Genomic DNA, 14,165 nt, shown 5'->3' on the forward strand with positions numbered 1-14,165 from the left:
AATATTTAACGACACGACAAAGAGTGCGTGCGAGAGAGACAGAAAATCAGTCTGAGCGTGACGTCGGGCGCTGCGTAGCCACTGCAAATTGATTTGTTTCCTTTGGCTATAAAAATGATCTGATCTGATCCAGATTCAGCAATCTAATAGATATGGTCATTATCTATGATTCTGCGTTTTTAGTTTTCTCAAATCTGCAATATTGTGGATGCAACAGATTTTCGTCCTTTGTGGGGGCGGATGGGGGTGGGGCGAAATTCTGAGATATACGTTTTATAGTGACATCTTAAAGGAGTGTGTGTACCAAATTTGGTTACTCTAGCCTTAATAGTCTCTGAGATTTGTGGTTGCCTCAGATTTTCGTCCTTTGCGGGGGCGGAAGGGGGTGTGGCGAAATTTGGACAGGAAACGGTCAAGGTCCGATATCACAGGAGTGTGGATACCAAATTTGGTTGCTCTGGCTTTTATAGGTTCTGAGATCCTTGAACTCATATTTTGCAATTGGCAAAACCGACCATGAAACCTGTGTGTTAGAGTGAGACAGAGCGAGAAAGAGTGAAATTGTTTTCGTGATTCTGGCTGTAATAATTATACGATCTGGTTCAGATTTTGCACTCTAGAAGATATAGTCATCTTCTACGATTCTGCGTTTTTAGTTTTCTCGTATCGTCGAAATTGTGGATGCCACAGATTTTCGCCCTTTGTGGGGGCGGAAGTGGGCGGGGCAAAGTTTTGAAATATTTTTGGAGCAGTGACATATCACAGAAGTCTGGATCCAAAACATCGTTGCTCTAGCTCTTATAGTCTTTGAGCATTAGGCGCTGAAGGGGACGGACAGACGGACAGACGGACGGACGGACAGACGGACAGACGGACAGACAGACATGGCTCAATCGACTCGGCTATTGATGCTGATCAAGAATATATATACTTTATGGGGTCGGAAACGATTCCTTCTGGACGTTACACACATCCACTTTTACCACAAATCTAATATACCCCAATACTCATTTTGAGTATCGGGTATAAAAAAAAGGTTTGTCATAGTTGAGGCTATTTTTATTGGGGCTTGAGGGGTTCAGAGCCTTTTCAGGGCTGCTCCATAACCCTTTTTGGAAAATATTCTTAGGCGATTTCCTGCTTCCTGACCTTGCGGTTCTCCGGCGGTCCCGTAATCCACCTCATAGACGGCGTAGACCACCGACAGGCACTCATTTCTCCCTGCCGCTGCCATAAACTGCGTGTAATCTATTTTTAATGTGCCTGTCCGCCTGTCCGCCTGTCGCCTGGAATTTCCTAGAACTGTAGGAGAGGGCCTGCGACTGATGGAAGATGATATGATGGTATGGATGGCATAGAAAGGCTTATTTGTTGTGTGATTGTTCTTTGGCCCGGGAGTACTGTACTCCACAGCATCAAGTGTCGTTTAGCATGAAATCGCGATCCCTTTGTTTGTTTTCCCCCGTCCCCCTCCCCGTCTCAATGTTTTGTGCGGATGAAAGGAGGCTTTCATTTAACGCTTTCTACCGAACTACAGTGGGACAAACTACCTTTCTTTATCAGTGTTCACTGTACCCCCTCCTACCTTCTCTCTCTGTGTGTGTGTCATGCGACATTCCCCCCTCCCCCCCGGCGCGCGCGTTCTGGATGTCGTTTCGCCCTTTCAATTCCGCAAACAATAAATTATATTGTTTTGGATACCTGTGGCTGTCACACACACACACACACGCACACGCAGGCAGGCAGGCAGGCAGGCACGCCCATATGCCCGTCTTCGTCTTCTGCTTCGTCTTCTGCTTCTTTTTCTCATTCTTGGATCTGTGCTTTTGTTCTCTCCCACCACCAACAGCAGCAGAAGCAAAAAAAGGGATCAGCGAGAGAGCGAGAGCGCGCGAGAGAGGAATTCCCAATGCACCGTTTATTGTTTGGGTTTTATCTCTTTGTTTGCTTGACGGCTGAGGGAGGGGGAGAGGGAGAGCACAGCACAGCACACTTACTCGCTTGATTGATTGATTGATTGATTGAGTGATGCTGCGACTCCAGCCTCAGCCTCAGCCTCCGCCTCCGCCTCAGCTGTGGCCTGTTCGCCTTGAAAAGCACATCGCAATGCGTTTCCGTCGTATTGTCATCTCTCTCTCTCTCGCTCTCTCTCTCGCTCTCTCTCTCGCTCTCGAGCGATGCTTTTGCATAACTCAATAATTGGACAGAGAAAAACGAAGACGAAGCTTTTGTAATGAACTTTTGTTGACCTGCCGCGGCCTGACCCGCACTGTAACCCCCTCTAGCCCCTCCACCCCCCTGGGGACACGGCATTGCGGAAATTCACACACATTAAAACAAAACAAAACACAAAAAAGAAATAAAAAAAAAGAAACAAGAAAATGGCGCTTGCGCAATATCCGATACGATTTTCGTTTATCGTTTGTCTTTTTATTCGTGATTTTGGGACACCCTAGGAGGAAGGGGTAGATGGGGCAGGCAGTCGTCGGCGTTCCTTCCCCAAAGAGATTAAAAAATAGTGTATTTGATGTTTGATTAGATACAGATACTCGAGGAATATACGAATATATATGGAATATACCTCATCAATCTTGTAGATCCAATACCAAAGCGTTGCTCCACTGTTCTTAAGCAGAAAAGTCATACTCAATATTAAATTAAATTTATTAAAAAATGCAAGGAATACTGGGAAATTTTAGCTTTTTAAACCATTTTTTTCCAGGTGAAGCAAAACATTTTGGAGATGGTTTCAGATTTTTACACTATTTCACCGAATATATAGAACTAATTTGAAACAAAAAAATTGGAGCTGTAAAGTAAAAACTTTTCTTGATTTTCGTTTAAATTCTTGGTGTAGTTCCTGTTGGCTTAAGCCTATGAGCACCCCTGTATTAGTCGATTCCACTTAGTGGAAGATGGGAATCAGCAGAGGGGAGTGGAGGGGAGGGGAGTGGAGTGCCGGGGAGTCGAGTGTGGCACGAGAGCTGTCTCTGGGTCACCTTTTTGGTCGGATTTGTTACGTTGGCGCTAAATGACTTGCCCAAAAAACAACGAAAAGCGAATGACGAATGAATGAATGGATGAATGAATGGCCCAAATAGTGCCGAATCATTAGACCAGGACATGATCTAACGTTTTTTTTTTGGTGTTCTGTTTGTTTTCCACTTTATGTGACACCCTTTAAGATTATAAGTATTCGAGAACCAGCCATGAAATTCTTGGAGGTTGACTGCTTCTTTCAAGAGGCGATGCTATAAACGCAGCCTCCCGATCGAGGGGCACTGCCGCATGACGCGCCGAACATGCAGGATAGATGGTTGTTAGACTTAAATATATTTGTAATTAAACATTGGTTTATAGAATCAAATCGCGTATCGATAATAAATCGATTGCACTCCACAATAATGGGCTCGATCGAGTACACACATGACCATACGAATAGGTACACACTTCTACGTAAGAAAACGGTTTTTAAACTTGAAATAAGTTCTCGTTTATTCCTTAATTTTTGCGACTGTTTTATAAGCCGCTATGAAACAGTATCTGTGATAATATTTTATATTCAAATAAAAAATAAACAAAATAAAAATTAAAAATCCCTAATTATTTGTTCTTAATAAAACTTAAACCCTTATAAAAAAGGGAGATCCTTTTGTACTTCAGAGTCAATGTCAGGCACACTTCAAGTTTTGAACTCCACTTAATTAATTAATTAAATAATTTATTTTTTTATATATATATATTCCTAACGCGACAGTAAATCTATTTGGTGTTAAGGCTCTAGTCACATGGAGTTCACATAGTTAGGCTTTTAATTATAATGATTTTCTTACCCTACAATTTTTAGTAGTTTTGTTATGAAAAAAAAAATACTTTTTAACAGCTTAAATATTTTATTGTATTTTTTTAAGCTAAATTAGCAATTTCTAGCTATTATCCCGTGTAACCACCTCTATTTCTGGTCACCTCTTTAATGCCTTGTGGCTTTTAATACTTTTAATAGGCGTCTGGCAGGTTCCTTTAGGTGTCTCAATATTTGGATTATTTTCCCTTAATTTTTGCTTATCCAATTTCGTTGCTTGAATCTTCCCACAAGTTTTCGATTGGATCTAAGATTGGGAGATCTCTGTTTACTCATGTGCCCTCGAGGGCTGTAATGCCATTAGAGGGGGTTACCGAACAGTCGAAGGAGGTGCCGAATCCCTTTGGGTACTCGAAAGTAGCATGTTTTGGAATATCGCTAAACCCCGACCGATCTGTAACAGATTTCTGGCATGAAAACGCGCTTGGGGCACCAGGATCTAGGCTCATCTGCTCCCCCCACCCGCACCGCTCCACGATATTAATATTCAGAGCAAGTCGATCCATAAATAAAGGCAGACGGCAGACGACAGACATTCCCTAAAAAATGTCTAGGGAGGGGTTTGGGTTTGGCTTTGGGCTGGGCTCTCCTCCGCCTCCTCCACCCTTAACCTCCCTGTAAACCAGATCCTCCCTCTGCCCTCTCCTCCCACGCTGGCACTGGCGATTCCTCTCACGTTTCCTGCGCGGACTGCGTGTCAAATCAGAGTGCCGTGTTGCAACGGGAGGGAGTTGCAACTCCCATGATTACTGGGGACGGGGGAGGGGGGAGAGGAGCCCCACCCGCAACACACGACAGCAACAAAAGCAACAGCAAAAACGAGTCACGAGCCACCGACTTAAGCCGCTTGTAATTGATCGTGTCTTTGACATTAGAAAAACATTTTTTCTCTCTCTCTCTCTCTCTTTCTCTCTCTTTTTGCTGGTGCCACAAAAGACGAGACCCCAGACAAGACACCAACTGGTGCACGGCGGCTAATAAAGCGCACGCAGTGGCAGTGGCAGCAACAGCAAATCCACTTAAGAGGGGGGGAGTGGAGGGGTGAGAGAGTGGGGGGGGGGAAGCCACACAAGGGGAGAGATTCAGCGAGTGTCAAATGAAATGAGACGTGGAAGAAGTCAGATTGTGTGGCATGTGGCGGGAGGGAGGAAGAGAATTAAGGGGCAAAAACAGCAGGGTAGAGGCGGAGGCAGGGAGGCGGGGGGGCAGGTAGGGTAATGCAACAAGTTGGTGGCAGCGGAGGGCGAGGGGTGTCGTGTGGTGTGGGGCAATGCTCTCAATGCATTCCCTTCCCCCCTTCTGCGTGGCTTTGAAGTCACAGAAATGTTTTCCAACCAATGGGGGAGAGGGGAGGGGGAGGGTAGAGGAGGAGTGGTGGAGGGGGAAAATATTTGAGGGCCCAAGACCCTTCGATTACCAAAAGGAATACATTTTTTATTATTTTTATGCCCAAATAAATGTATAATAATTATTTATATATAGTATAGGCATAAATATGTATTTATATATATATTTTATTTGATATATTTATTTACAAAAGTGTAATTTTATTATCAAATTAGGGATCTAAGGGGTCGAGCACCTGAAATGAAGGGTAGAAAGACTCTAATACTATTTACAGGGTGACGCAGAAGAAATTAGCAAAAGATAGAAAGATAGATAGAGAGAGAGAGAGAAAAAGAGAGAGAGAGAGAATAAATTGTATGTGTCACAGGAAAAAAACTAAAGTTGATAAGAAGTCCGGCGGCGAACGCCAATAATCCATCCACGTTGTCCATCGATAGAAAGCGATAGAGAAAAAGATAGAAATCAAGAGAGTGAGAGACAGAGATAAAGATAAAGATAAAAAGGTTCCTTTCCGGAAAAAAGGATGAACTGTAGCCGAAAACAGTTGGCAAAATGAGGGGAGATGCCTTTCAACCCAGCCACAGAAAAAGATACACGAGGAGGAGGAGGAGGCGCAGGGGGATCTTTTATTTTAATTTAATAATTATACACGAGTATTTCTACTAATATGTGTATTTTTTTTTGTATATAAAGATTAAATAAATTGGTTTATTTAATGAAATCAATGTGAATTGGCCGAAACTTCATTAAAAAAAACAACAACTAAATTAATATAAAAAAAGACAACATACGTAAATAATAATTATAAATAGTAATAATTAATAATCATAATAAAAAAATAATAATAAATAATCATAATAAAAAATAATAATAATAATAAATAATAATAATAAATAAAAATAATAATGCAACATAAATATAAAAATAATAAATGAACAAATTTAATACAAATATTTAAAAAATAAATGAAATATTTGAGATTTTATTTATTATTTAACCCGAACATAACTTTTTCAAAAGCGTGGAACTGGAAATAAAAATAAAAAAGAAAAATACATAAATAAATTACCAATTTAAAACAAATATTTAAAAAATATATTAAATAAATTATGTATAAAATATATTAAGAAATTATTCCGTGGCACTCGGAATACAAATAAAAAAAGCAAAATACATAAATAAATTAACAAAATATTTAAAAAATATATTAAATATATTATTTAACCCGAAAACTACTTTATTTATACGCGTGGCACTCGAAATAAAAATACAAAAAAATACATATGTACAAAATTAAGCAGAAAAAACATTTTTGTTATCACTTAACCTGGTTATAATTATTATTATTATTTATTTGGTATCTTTTTATTGGAGAAAATTGGGTTACGCGCCGCGATATGCGTCCCACTTTGCCCCAAGCCTACCCCAAAAAAACAAAAAAAAAACCCAAAAAAACTAATATGCTTTGTTTTTGTTTCGTTTTTATTTACTTTTAGGTAAGAGCGAAAAAAACCCCCAGAACAGCGCGCCAGAGATAAGAGCTAATTGAATGGAATGAAGGAAAAGAGAGTGGGAGAAGCGATACTAGAGCCAGTGGAGGGGGAGGGGCAGGCACGGCAGGAGAATTGGTGGTAAGGTAAGGCATGCCGCAGATGACCCAGTTGAACGGCCAGGAGAGGGGACAACCGACAACCGACAACAATTGACAAATGAAATGCAAGCCCATGGCCGACACATGCCATGGGTGCAGTGGATCGTGATGTGGCACTGCGGCAAGCTGCTCAGAATGCAGAGATTCCAGTTTGAACCTCCCATAGAAAGGGGGTGGCAGTGGGCGAGGGCGAGGGAGAGGCGGCATATCTTATCAATCGATGTTGCAAGCCACAAAAATAGGGCGACCGTAGGGCCCCAAATGGTAACAACTAATCAATTATTTATGTCGCGTGATGGGGCGGCCCCGCCCCTCGCACGCCGCCACCAAAAACAAAACGCAAACAAAACAAAAGATTAGCCGGGAAATTGTTTCTAAGCAATGTTTCTAAACAAGTGCCGCCATCTAGACGGCTGCAGAGTCATGCAATGGCGGCAGACGGCGCACTCGAAGCTTAGTGATTAGGCTGTGTAGGTGGCGCCAGCAGCTGGTTGGAGGGGAATCTCTCATTCAAAAATGTGAGGTTTTGTTGTTAGTTTCAGAAATTCGTTTTTATTTCATAACTTCTGTTATACTAATTAAAAGTAAGAGTTTTTTTCCCAATCAAAACTTTGAATTTGAATAATAATCAAATAAATAACTCTTATTTTCAGTTTTTATAATAAAAATTAGTTTCGAAATTAATTTGTTGATTAATATTTAGAACAGTTTCCAGGACTTGAGAAATTCTCCAATTACAGTTTTAGAATGACTGAAAAACAAATCATAGTAGTTGCTTATATTTCCAACAGAGGGCTCTACTGTGTGATTGCCCGCTTACACGCTAGGTGGCGCCAGATACATGGAGGTTTTTAAAGGAGATAAAAAGAGAGAAAAAGAGACAAAGAGAGTTTGCTAGTTATTGCCGGGTAGAGAAAGAGTGAGCTGGGGAGGGAGTGTGTTGTGACCTTGAGGTCAACGGAGCGGAAACGAGCGTGGCCCACGTGGTGGGTAATGCCAATCGAAGCGGAGCAAGTGCATCCTCCACCTGGCACGCCCCTACAAATGAATCAAACAAAGAAATGGTTTCAATCGAGATAAAGAGAGGGAGAGAGAGAGAGAGCAGCAGAGAACAGACAGATCACAAAACGGAACCGAACACACAAATCAAAACAAAAACCCATCGAAAATTAGGTGAAATGGTGAACGAACTTCACACCGATTTGTGTACACACACACACACACACATACATATGTGTGCAAAGGTGTATCTATGTGTGTCTTCTATTGTTTTAAGCACAGTCGAAAGATGAAGAGCGAGAGAGAAGCGGAAACAATGGACCAGTCAAGCAGCTCTTGGACTTGAACACGCAAGACTCTCGAAACGAGCCAAACGGAATGAATGGCATTCGAATGCAATAGAAGATACAGATACACCCTACTCCAGGGATTTTAGGCTCCCATCCTGCCCCCCCCCCCCCCCCCCCCCCCCCTCCCATCCGCCATCGTGTCGCATATACCCGCACGAATGGGGCATTGAAGGGTATTCAAAACGAGACCAGCTGAAGATCGCTCGGGAGATGGACGGTAGAGCAGAATATATGTACTTTAGATAATGAAGCGACGACGAGAGACGTGAGGAATCCAGGGGGGGGGAACGGGTAATGGGTGATGGGAATCGGTGGCTCTGTCCATCCCATCCCATCATGCATGCCTCCCATGAGCGGAGCTGCTGCTGCTGCCAATTGCTCATTAGTGGCGTGCTCTCCTTTCGGCCGATGACAAAGCGATTTTCGGCTTTTGTTGCTAATGCCCCTACAGTTGGAGAGCCATAGAACGAAACGCACGAGTGACCGAACGAATGAATGAACGAAACGGAGAGAGAGCACGAATAGAGAGAAGAGAAGAGAAGGTGGAGATTTAATTACGAATGGAAAATGGAAGCCATTGATGGCTCAATTCAGTTAAGCTTTTGATTGATGTAAGGTGCGATTGAGTGATTGATTAAATGCAATTAGAGCTCCCCAAGAAGCCCCAACACGAGACTTATAAACAGACAATCAAAAAAAACAAACCCAAAAAACAATCGAAACGCAACGCTGCACAGGAAATCGAGTAACGTTTGCCCACCGATACCTATGCATACCCAAGTACATATGTGTGTGTGTGTGTGTCTGTGTCTGTGTATGTATGAGTATGAGCTTTGCCATGGAAAGATCCACCGAAATCAACAACTTCAAATATCAATAAAACCACACACATTTTCGTATTATCGATTTATTATCGATATTAGCATTTCGATATTATTTTCGGAATTTATTGAAACTTAACTATAATATAATTGTTTTTATTTTTTGTTGGTACTTTTTTTTTATTTGATTTTATTCTATTTTTTAATTTTTGTTATTCTATTTATTTTATTTTTTCTATACATTTTTTTTATTCTATATTTTTTGTATTATATTTTTTTTTGTGTTCTATTTTTTTTATTTGATTTATAATGGTCAAAAATCATTAAAAAAAGGAAAGGTTTTTACATTCATTAATTTGGAAAATGAATAGATACTCCATATATCATATATTAGTAGAAAAAATGTTTTACAGATAGTCTTGACCAATAAGCAAGTCCAAGATTGATTTTTTTATTTTTTATTTATTAATTGAATTTTTTTTAATGTAACTTTTTTTAATACCAGATAAATACCAGGTACTCCTCGTACCTTTACCCTGGCTCACAGAAGTATCTCCCCATAAATCCCATGCAAAGTCCAGAAACAAAAACACTTACGAGACTCTAGAGGCTGCTTTGATACCCCTTAGTGCTCACTCTCTCTCACTCTCTCCGTCTCTCCTTCTCTCTGTTGCTCTCTCTCACTCTCCCTCTCCCTCTGTGAGCAATCAGCAATACAATAAATAGTGTGCCACAACTACAGGCCACAAATAGTTCCATACTCTATTGCCGGGGCTTTTGTTGTTGCTGTTGGTTTTCTCTCATTAATTATGCTGCCAGCATTGTGGAGTAGTTTTTTGTTGTTATTTTTTGTATTATTTTTTTGCTTTGCTGCTGGAAAAGGAAGCGCTTTCCAGTTCGTTTAATTTCATTGCGGAGAGAATTTTTCAGCGAGCAGAAAAAAAAGGTGACCAATAAGCAGGAAAAGCAACAACAACAAAAACAACAAAAACAACAAAAACAATTGCAGAATACCTACAGAAGAAGGCCAATCCAATCCCATTGTTGGGGAAAAAGGAAACTGTTAATGATGATGATTACCATTCATCATTATCATTATCAGGCGCGGTCTCCGCTTTGCGCTGTCGTCAATCGTTCTTGGCATTTTCTCCCCCCCCCCCCAACCCTAGAAAAACCAACAACAACAAAAGAAATACTTACAACAATGGCAGGCGACGTCCTGTCGTCGATTTTGCCATGTATTCTTCTTCCTTCTTCAGCTCCACCTCCACCTCCTTCTCCTCTTCCATTCAAAGCAAAATTTGCATTCCACGGTATATTCGCGGAATGTGCAGGGTATGCACAGTCTTTGGAAGGGGTTTGTGGACACAGTTTCAGTAAAAAAAAAAATATAAGACTTATCTCCAGTTTTATTTTGGCTAAATATTTTCAATTATATAGAGATAAAGTTTGGTACAAAAAATACTTTTATTCTGCATGAAAACTTATCGGGAAAATCACAGGATAATTGGTCGAATCGATGCCAAATAGGTTTAAAACGGTTAAAATATTAATTTTTAGTTTAAAAGTTAAATAAAAACAAAACAAATAAGTTGTGAGGCGATGGGCAGTATTTTTGTTTTTAATTCTTAAAATTGTACTAAAAAAAATTTAAAAATACATGAGTTTTGCTTAGATTAAGGCTAAACAAATGTCTATCATTACACATTTGATTTTTAGTGGTAGCCTAGATGGTTTAGAAGTTATACAATTTTAAAGTCTGGACAGGTGCTCTGGAAATACACAAAAAAAAAAAAAATGGGAAATATTAAACCTCGGGGAAAACAGCAGATTTCTTGGGTATTAAACGGGAGAATATGGATTGCAAATGTAATCGGAGTTTTTCTATTTTCCTTCGTATACACATTCCATTCCATAAACAAAATGTGAAATGTGTAGAAACGTTTCAATTGCAGTAAACACAGCTGTGGCAGATAACGTGGTTTTCTTTTTAAAAGTGTATTTTATGCGCTTAATCGGAATATTTGACGTATTTTAATAAATATACATTTGAGGATCTGGGAGGGGTAGAGGGTATCAGTGTAGCGTGGCGCTTCATCGCTGTCAGCTGTTGTTTTTTGCCATTGCTTTTGCATTGCTTGCAGCCCCTTTTCCTGCTTCTGCTGCTGCTTTGCGTTCCGCTTGAAAAAGTTCTGCTGCTGCGCTGCGCTGCCTGGGCCTGCCTGTTGGGCCAGTTTGAGAGGCACTTGTCAGAGCCAGTCAGAGAGTAACTGCTTCTCTGCGACTCTCTGCTGCTTGCTGGCTGTCTTTCTCTCTCTCTCTTTCACCCATCTGTCGACTGCGATCGGCGCTCTCTGCCTGTGTGGGATTTACAGTTCATTTCTGAAGCGCCATGCGACGTCGTCGGTCGGCCGCAGCGTCGCTTGTCCGTGTTCGTGGCCCGTTGCACGTTTATGCAATTCTTTGGTTTTAACGGTTGGATTTTTTTTTAAATACGAACAAGAAAATATGTGCACAAATTGTATCAAAACTTAATGGTCAAGCCAAGAAAGAAAAGTGCGCGTTTGTTGTTGTCATTGTTTTGCGATACTCGTTGCTGTTGCTTTAGTTTTAGTGCCAAGAATTTGTGTGTTTTTTTTTGTGTTGTGCTTTTGCTGTTTTTGGCTGTCAAGGCTGCTGCTGGTGCCGCAGTCAAGGAAATGCAACTCTTAGACAGTTTATGGTCATTCTTCGAGAGAGAGAGAGAGAGAGAGGTGTGCTTGTGTTCTATGCAGATTAAATTGCAGATAACGCCAGGGCCACTCTGTTTGCATGGGTGTGTGTGTGTGTGTGTGCATGTGAGAGGTAAACACTTGTTGCTATTCTCTCGCTGTCTCTGTCTCTGTCTGGCTTTTTCATTGTTTTTGTTAGGGGTGATTCTTTGCTGTCTTTTGGTTTTGCTGCGTTTGCTGCTTAGTTTCCCATGACGACGCCGATGCCGACGCGGACCTGCTGCTGCTGCTGCTGCTGCAGGAAATGTCTTGACAGCCAGACAGGGAGTGAGGGAGAGTCACCGACTTATTCCCACAGTTCAAGCAAACAGCCGAAGGCGAAGCCGAAGCCGAAGGAGTACCGAAATGGAAGAAGATTAGAACTGACTTCTCTTTGTTCCCCCCTCCCTTCTAATTAAGAGACAGAGACGCGCCCCGCCCTGCAGATAATAAATCCATTTGGGTTTCCTGTTACAATGCCTCGTAGGGGGGGCGGGGGGACCCCTAGATAAGGGGGATTGAGTAATTGAGGGATCTTCATTGGTATTTCTTTGAGATCTTTGTACCTGTATTCCATTCCCATACATGGGACCCAATTCTTAGGCCTTGATTTCGCTGTCAACATCTGCGACTTTCACTTGAAAGGAATGCCACATGCAACACGCACCCCCTGAACCAGAAACCGAAACAGAACCTGAAACAGAAACACAGAACCAGAACCAGAACCAGAACCAGGGGCTGTTCTACCAGTTGCTGCTGCAGCTTTAACTGAAGCTGCAGTCGCAGTCGCAGTCGCAGCCTCTCGCTCTCTCTCTGTTGCTCTCTGTGGAGTTCTTGCTCTGCCGACTGCTCACTTTTGCGTTCTCTGTGGCTTGGCCTTCGCTCGCACTCGGATCTGTTCGGCTCTCTCTCTCTCCCTGTGCGACCCAGTGGCTGGGATTTCTCTGTTTATTTTCGGGTTGTTGTCGCCCGTCCCGTCCCGTCGTTGGCTTTAATCTTATCGTCCTTTGCAGATAAAATAGCTTTCTGGTTACGGTTACGGTTTGTTTGTGTCTAAATTTTGATAAAATATTTGCGCCAGCAGTCAGCCAGCCAGGCAGGAGAGTGTTTTTGTTAGTTATGGTTTTTGTTTGTGGGTGGGGGCCGTGCGTTTTGTGGTTTTCCCTGGGGCCCACTATCTGAAGGCCGCCATCGAAAGGCCGGAAGAGACGGCTAAAGCTGTTGGCGATTCAAAACGAAAGCGAAAAAATCCAGAAAAAAACAGGCAAATGGATTCCTTGATAGTTCCCATTTTCCAATCGAGTCAAAAGCCGCCATAAATACCAATAAATCGAATAACAAAACAAAACAAAGCAAACACAAGAAAAAAAAAAAGAAAAAAACGAAATTAACAGTTAAATGCCGGCTTGTCGCCATCGACGATTCTTCCTCCCTTTCTGTCCCTCTCTCTCTTAAGTCTTTGGTTAAACAACCGCTATCTCGTGTCACCAAAGCAGTGCTCCTTCATTGCCACCCAAAGCCCTCCCCCCCCCCCCCCCCCCCCCCCCCCTCACCCCCGGAGCACCTGTGGCTACTGGAAACTTGTTTTCCGCAATGTCTGCCCGAAAGACAGAGCGCGGGACAGAGCGGCGGGACAACGGACAGTGAGTGAAAGTGACAGTGAACTCAATTGACCTGAAACGAATGCGAGTGCGAATGCGAGTGCGAGTGCGTTGTGCGGAGGCAGCGCGCACGTGTTGCAAGCTCTCCCCCCCTCTCTCTGCCGCCCTCTATCGGGATCTCTTTGTAACCAGCTTGCTTTGCCGCTTCCCCTGTACCGTGTACCGCGGGGAGGGGAGGGGGTACTCCCCGTATAAACATTGAATAATGAGTGCTTTTTTTCCAAAACATTAACCCACAAGCAGCCTCTGTCTCTCTGTCTTTGGCTTTTACTTTTCCCTCTAAAAAAAAAAACTTCCGCTACGCATCTCTCGCTCTCCCTCTGCCTCTGCCTCTCCCTCTCTCCCTCTCTCGCATTTCACGTGCAATTAAGCTCAATGGCTGTTTAAATCAATTAAAAATCTGTGTTACTCAATCGCACAACTCATTAATCGGCAAAGAGCGCCTCCCCGCCTCCCCTCCCCACCCCTCGTATCGCGGCTTTGATTGAGGTTCAATCAACTTTTTGGCTGTCAAGAAGCAAACCGGTTCGGGGCTTTTTGGGCTTTCCGGCTCCCCCTTCCCTTCTCAGAAACAAGAAACGGAAACGAAAGCTCTGCCAGCAGAGATCCCTGCAGAGATCCCTGCCAAAGGATTTGAAGAAAAAATGTTTTTTGTTTTTGTTTATGTGCCGCTTTGTCCGCCTTTGGCAAGGGTTTAGGTACTAAATAGTAATCAGCTTGTAAC

General features: G+C 42.2%; 1 protein-coding gene across 4 annotated transcripts in view; it reads left to right on the top strand.

Moving 5' to 3' along the window:
* LOC6598442 (partitioning defective 3 homolog) overlaps positions 1-14,165 on the top strand; it is a 40,766-nt gene that overhangs the window by 10,747 nt on the left and 15,854 nt on the right. For 2 of the 4 annotated variants that reach the window (XM_026992798.1, XM_026992800.1), the window contains exon 1: positions 11,458-11,505. The exons of the other annotated variants lie outside the window; for them this stretch is intronic. The gene's annotated coding sequence lies outside the window, so the exon portion shown is untranslated. Of the gene's footprint in view, positions 1-11,457; positions 11,506-14,165 lie in introns of those variants that run through there. 4 annotated transcript variants of the gene reach the window in all.

Source organism: Drosophila persimilis, unplaced genomic scaffold (assembly GCF_003286085.1).
Source record: "Drosophila persimilis strain 14011-0111.01,24,50 unplaced genomic scaffold, DperRS2 tig00000793-arrow-arrow-pilon, whole genome shotgun sequence".
NCBI classification, from domain to species: Eukaryota; Metazoa; Arthropoda; class Insecta; order Diptera; family Drosophilidae; genus Drosophila; species Drosophila persimilis.